The sequence below is a fragment of the Pyrgilauda ruficollis genome, unplaced genomic scaffold (genome assembly GCF_017590135.1).
Source record: "Pyrgilauda ruficollis isolate IOZ18807 unplaced genomic scaffold, ASM1759013v1 scaffold22, whole genome shotgun sequence".
Classification (NCBI taxonomy): Eukaryota; Metazoa; Chordata; class Aves; order Passeriformes; family Passeridae; genus Pyrgilauda; species Pyrgilauda ruficollis.
The window spans coordinates 1,204,784-1,211,737 of NW_024521428.1; positions in this window are offsets into that span (position 1 = coordinate 1,204,784).

Consider the following 6,954-nt stretch of genomic DNA (forward strand, 5'->3'; position numbering starts at 1 on the left):
AAGCTTTAAATAAAAGCCCTCAAAGCACTTCCTTCCTTTTTTGAATTATGTGTTTTTGCAAGTACGGTATCAAAAGCTGTCCCTCAAAAAGAGGGAGGGGAACCCAATGCAGTTATGTATGTTGGCTGGATTTTTTTTCTTCTGTTTTATTAGACACTGAGTAGTATTATCCATTTCTCTGTGCCTCTCTGTCTTGTTTTGGTGCATTAAGAGGTTCCTGCCATCCTCTTCAGTTACACATGAAAGCAGAACATAAGCACAGGCTGCTCCTGAACTCTGCTTTTGCAGGGGGGATTGGGATTAAAACCTTATTCTGTGGGTGGGGAATAAGTCCCACAGAAAGCCAGGCTGTGCCAAAGATGGGCATAAACTCCTGCTTGTGTTGTGTGTCCTCAGGCACCATCTGTGCCTGTATGTTGGAGCATCCCTGCATGGGGTGTGAAGTAACCTTCAGAGGGGAAATATGTGCAACTCTTTTGGGTGCTGATCCATCGCAAAGCTCAGTCTGAAAGTGCCCTGGTGCAAGGCTTGTGCTCCACCTGCAAGGACCAGGGTCGGTGCTCCAGGGTCCCCTTTCCCAGTCACAGGGATGGCAGGAAGCAGCACAGTGACCTGGGAGTGGCTGTCCAGAATAAGGGGGAAAGACATAGCACGGGTCCTGCCACTCACCCAGGCTTCCCATCTGCTGAAGGAACGTGGCAGCCTCTTTCCCATCCTGGGAGGAATAGGGTAGGATGCTCAAGTCCAGAACCTTCCCTCAGCAGCAGCAAGGCTCTCATGCTGCTTCCCCAAAGGGAAGGATGTGACCATTCTGGTGGGAGGAAGTTTTCACTTCCAGTTCTCATCCCTGTGGTGCTGAGGTGTCGCTGCCTCTCTGGCAGGTGTTGTTTTGCTCCTCCACTAGCACTATGGGAGTAGTTTATTTTCAGTCTCTCTGCCTTCCTGCCCTCCCTGCTGCCCTGCAGCCAGGCTTCCTTCTTTCCTGGCCCAGTGCCACAGCTTCCCCCAGCCCCTGCTTCTTCCTCCCTGTGCTGGTGTACAACTCACTTCCTCCTGATTGACCTCACTGCAGCAATAAAACTAAATACCTTAATAAAGTGGTTATGTGTGAGTGGAGGATGTACAAGTAAGTGACGGCCATCAGTCTGGTCACCTTGTTTCCACACCTGGCTTTTATCTCCAGCCCGCTTGTTGTTTCAGTCTGCACAGCATTCAGCTTCCTAGGACCTTCATGGTGACCAGATGTCCTGGGAATAACTGCAGTTCCTCTGCAGCCTGCAGTTTGTGAGAGGGAGGAGAGCTGCACAGAGGTAACACAGAAAAACCACATGCAGCTCTGTGGTTTGATCTGCAGAGGAACTACTGAGGTGGAAGAGTGGAGCCTGCTGGGATGGTGTTTGTGGAAACCTAGATCCCTCCATGACTGTGCAGTGGCGTACTGAATTTCACTTTGGAAAAGTGACTTGCACTGTCTTTGGATATTTGCAGTGATATTATATTGGTGTAAGTACAAGTGGATTTTTTGCTGTCTGGATCAAGAGACAGTGCTGTGGCAGCTGAAATATGACCAAAACCCTTCCAAAACACCCAGCTGGTAGATCTGCAAGGGCAGTAAAAATACTTCATCTGCTTCTTTACTGTGTGTGAGTGAGGGCATGCTAGGGACTGTGGCCAAAGTGGTGGTTTCTGCACCTGTGTCCTGTGGTGGAAACAAGCTCTGTTGGCATTTGCAGCAGCTTAAGCAGCCTTGAACCTTTGCATCTTGCTGTGAACAGGGCCAGGACACAGCAAAGGTGTGGCAAGAGCAAAGGGCAAAAAAAGGTGTCAGAAGTAGATAAGGCTGAGCACAGGTAGTACATAGCTCGGTGAGGCACTCCTTGAGAGGCTATGGGGCGTGATTTGAGTTATGTTGTGAAAACTGCTTGTCTTCACACGACTGTGTGACACTTCTGCCCCTTTGTAGTTTTGATTAAAGAGCCTGGAAGTGATTTACACTAAAGTTGTACTGAATCTCACATGAAGTGATATGTACTACATTTCTGTAGAAACCCTCAGTTAGAATAACAAGACTGTGCTCAGCTCATAACCAGTCTGGAAAAGCCAGACAGGTTCAGTTGTTTCCCCTGACCTGAAATTTGTGAGGAAATCCTGGCTGGAGTGCTGAATCTCAGGGCATGTCAGAATGAGAGTTCCTCTCATGGCTCCTGAGAAAAGCTGCTGCAGGTTGGGTAGGTGGAGGTTGACCTGCAAGGTGCAGTCAGTCACTGGGAAACAGGTTCTCCCTGACCATAGTTGCTCTGTTCAATATTTCCACTGGTGGTGGGAAAGTCTGCATGTGGAAGATCAGAGATGGTACAGCTTTTCTTTTCTATTTTTACTTCCCTCCTGTCAGCCCACACTCGGACAACCTGTATGTGGTCTGTGGGCTGTGGGAAACTGATAGCTGGCTTCAATGCCAGGAAGCTTGAACTTGATGGTGGAGCATGGAGACTAGATATCAGATGCATAGAAGATAACTTTAACCTTCCCCTATGCCCCAGAGGCTGATGCATGTAAGCTTCCATGCTCCTACATAATAATCTAGGACGCGTTCCTTGGCAGAAACCCCACTGAGCATTTCTCCAGCTGCCGGGTTGCCAGCTCGAGTGAGTTTTACTGCAAGTTTCACTATATTTGGCAATTTTCTTACAGCCTAAGCTCCTGGAAATGGGTCATTAGTAAAAATAAATAAAAAAGTTGCTTCACTCCCACCCTCTTAAACTTGAAATCCTAGGTTTTATCCAAGGACCTAAGAACAGGCACACTGCCTGCCTGCATCCTCAGAAGCAAGAACCTGAGACTGGTCTTTCCAAATGCTCTGACTTGGGACACTTGGCTCACATTTAGTAGGTGATTCAGGTTAGTATACCATTATTTGAATACCTCCCAAAGAATTTTCTCTAAATAGATAATTTAGTATAGGTTTAAAAGGCAATATTGGGGAAAAAAATCCTACTTCAGATTTCTTTGGGTGTTTTTTCTTTATTTCAGAAGACAGTTTCTTAGGTTGCCACAAAAAATGCAGAATGCAGCTTGACCCCTCTGAACGAAAGAGCCAGATTTATCAGGACTAACAAGGAAGTTGTCTAAAAGAGATTCATTAATTAGGAAGCCTAATCAGAGCCAATAAGACAAATGCACAGGCCATCCACAGACTAATACACATCTTTTGGCAGTAACCACTCCCCACAGGCTTGCCTGTCTGTTGCTGCCTACTGTATGGCTTCCACCGCAGAAATGATGTGATAACACTAAAACCAATTTGCCACTTTCCACATGAGAGGACGAGTGTATTCCCCACCCTGGAAATGCAGCCTCCAGCTGTCTTGCCCTATGCCAGAGGTTTCTTAATACTCTGGAATTAGCTGACTAAGAGATGCAGCAAACTAACAGAGCATTTGCTATCTGTTCAGGCTGCCTAAGCTTTCCATCAAATAAACTTTGGTTTGATTCTCAGCCCTTTGGGAACGGTTGCCCACAGCTAACATTTGCTACCCCAAATAACCCTGTGGTGACCTTCGCTGCAAAGCTGCAGCCAAGAAAAAACCTGTTTAACATAACAGTGCACATCTTAGCACATCAACTTGAACCATCCTGACCTCTGAGCTGCCAGGGTCTGTACAAATTAATTTTAACAATAGACAGTGTTGAAAGGAAGGAATGTTTCAAAGGAATTTAAAAAAAAATCTCCCTTATCCATCTATTCTCATTTAAGAAATAGTCAGGAGGCCTACTTTAGAAAAATGAAAAGTGCTCCTTGTTGCAAAACAATGGCCTTTATAAAGGGAGGGGAACTCTTTAGTTTCTTGCATCTTAGTGTGGCAAGATGAAATTTCCCACAAGTGGGTGCTGCTTCTGGAAAATCAGCCTTTAATTTCCACTGGGGAATTGCCTTTATTTCCTGGGATGCCTCAAAGATACCATTGGGGTTTGCCTTTCTTTTTCATAGCTGCTGCTAATACTTCTATTAAGCAAATAAGTAAGTCTTCCCTTTCTGCCCACTTCACTGGTTTGTACCTTGCCTAATGTTTTCCAGGGCTTTTGTGTGAACGACCAGACTGGGAAAGGAGAAAAGCCATTCTCCATATGCTAGTTGGAACTTAAATCAGTTAATGATTGAAGGAGCTCATCAGAAGGGAGATACATAGGAAAATGAGGTCTTCAGCCTCTGGGGCAAAACAGGCTTATCAGTTCTGCTGAAGAGGAAGCTGGGTTGGGTTAAGTCTCGAGTGTTTCCCCCAGGGGTAGACTTACTCCTCTGCTCCTCCTCTGCAGCAGCTTGGACTCCAGGAGTCTGTAAGTAGGAAGGATTATTACAGCAGGGGGTGTGAAGTTGGAGACAATAAGAAATGATAATGATAATTTAAAAACTTGTGTAGAATTGCTTTAACAGTTTAAAAGCTGTATGTTGAGCATAGATAAAAGAGATGGAAGGTTATTGCTGAAGCATCCAGTGGACTTCAGTATTTGCACCCATGAAACCACCTGTTTTTATTTATTTAGCCAGTGTAATTCGTTGCAATCATCATTTCTGGTTTCCTACACAAATGCTTTTCTCTTTGCAATTGAGATGTGCTGCTGAAGGCAGCACAGGGCAGGAATCCAAGGGCATCCCCAGATGATTCTGAGGAAGATAACCCCTTGAGCAGCAGAGGGGTCTGCTGCCAGCAGGAGGATGGTGGGGGGGCAGGTGGAAGGGCTGCCCTCTCCTCCCAAACATTTTCAAAGCCAGGGACTGTGAGGTGTGAGAAGCTTCAAGGGCTGAGGGGGAGAGAACTGGATGTTTAGTGTAGAGGGAGAGAAGATAAATTGATATTTCTCTGAAGTTCATGCAGCTTTCGACACACAGCCTTCAAGATCCTGTAAGGTTACAGAGGTCCTCTTGCAACTAATACAGCAATGACCTTGAATTTGCTTCCAGCTCAGCTGTACTGCTGGAGGACAAGGCATTTCTTGTGAGAAAAAAACATGAAAGCAGCACAGAGATTTGCCTGCAAAGCTCCGGTCTTCAGGAGATTTGGGTATCCTTTCTGAGGCCCCACTTGCAACAAGGAATTGCAGATAAGCTTCTTCAGTAGTTAATGTGTAAAGTTTTTGGATTTATTCTCACTGGTGCCTCTCCTTTTGCTTGTCGTGTTGACAAATATACTGTTGGGTACTGTTTTTTTTTGTTTTATGTGGGTATTTTTTTGCTGCACAAAGAAGCTAATCATATGCATGCTAATATGTGCATGCTGACCAAGATGAGTGTGCTTTCATGACATAATTTGTGGAGGGCTTGTGGGGGGCAGATTTTTGTGTGCTTTAGTTTAAGAATAATTAATAATGCATCTCAGTGCTTTTTCAGATTTTAGCCTGAATACTGAGTCTTGACTTCTTATACTGTGGCAGTCTGCTGTGCCCAACACATATGATCACAGACAATTAGAAATTTGTAGTCTCATGCCTGAATTAAGACTAAACCTTTCTATTTCTTAGCAACTTCTGGTTATAAGATACAACAAAACTTGACGGGGTGGGGGGAGAAATAATCAAGTTATTTGATTTATAGATTAAATTGTGTCTGGACTTGCTACGTGACTCAGTGCAAAATATGAGTGACCTCTTCCTTTATGACTTTGACTTCCTGCAAGCTTATCTGTTAAAAAGATCATGCGAGATGCTTCCACTGCAGATCTTGTAAGAAGTGTATATTCAGCAGGAGAAACATCTGACTGAGAAAAGACTAACTTACACAGTGGTTTGGAAGCCACATGTTGAAAAGTGCTGGGGTAACACATCAGGAAAAATGATAAAAAGAGATGAAAGCAGTTCAGATGGATAAAGAATGCTGATTTTAAAATGTGAACCATCTGAACACTGATGAGTGGGCAGGTTGCAATAACTTCAGGGCAGACCTAACTGGCACAACAGCCATATACTGTAAGGCAACTCCCACAGGACATCACCTGCGGTGATTTAAAACTGGAAAGTGTGGGAGTGTCGAGGTACTGCAGAGAGCAATCTTGCAGCAGCAGAGTGCAAATGGGAAATGGGTCAGTTGGAGTAATAGCTTTCCTTCGTGTGGTTTGTGTGAGCTGAGCCAAGCCAAACATATGTGGAGCACTGGGTTATCACAGCCATGATTTTTTTTTTTCTGTGTATTAGAAACGGCAATGAAATTTGGTCATCCAAGTGTAACTTTATGAATCCTCCCTCTGGTTGGACACTGCCTTGAGCCACAACGTCAGCTGTCTTTTTCTAATGTTCTAGTCTTTGTTGAGATCATTAAAATAGACTGTGTTTGGAAACGTAATAGTGTGGTCTCACGTTCTCAGGAGGTCAGCAGAAACGCAGCCTAAAGTATCTCTGCTGATACCACCTGCGGTTTGTTCTCGCCTCTGCATTGTGCCAGGCGATTTGTGCTGAAACAACTGGATGTGTGACCACACTGAAGTGAGTAAAGGGGCTGACCCAGTTTAAAAAAAAAAAAAAAAAAAAAAAAAAAAAAAAAAAAAAAAAACAACAAAACAAAAAACCCCAAAAACAAGAAAACCCTCTAACATGTATTTCCCTGCTGTATCAGTTCCACACATGGGGGTGTTAGCAGCAGCAGAGGCACAGTGCAGGAATGAAGGACAGAAAGAGAACGTCTTACACTGCTGTTACTGCTGGTTTCTTTTTCATGTGAAAACACAGTCTTAGTTACAGATTTGGTTTAAACTTTGCACTCAGCTTTGATGTACTTTAGCAGCTTGCAGAAAGGTGATAGCGTGTGGTGACTGTGGTTTTGGTCCCTCCTGATGGGCAGTGTGAGCAGGCAGTGTGTTATCACAGGCGTGTAAGCTGTTTGGATGTGATGTGATGAGATGGTGGCTCCTGAGGCGCAGGTTGGTAATGAAATCCAAACTTGCTCCTGCTCCCATTTGTCTCTGC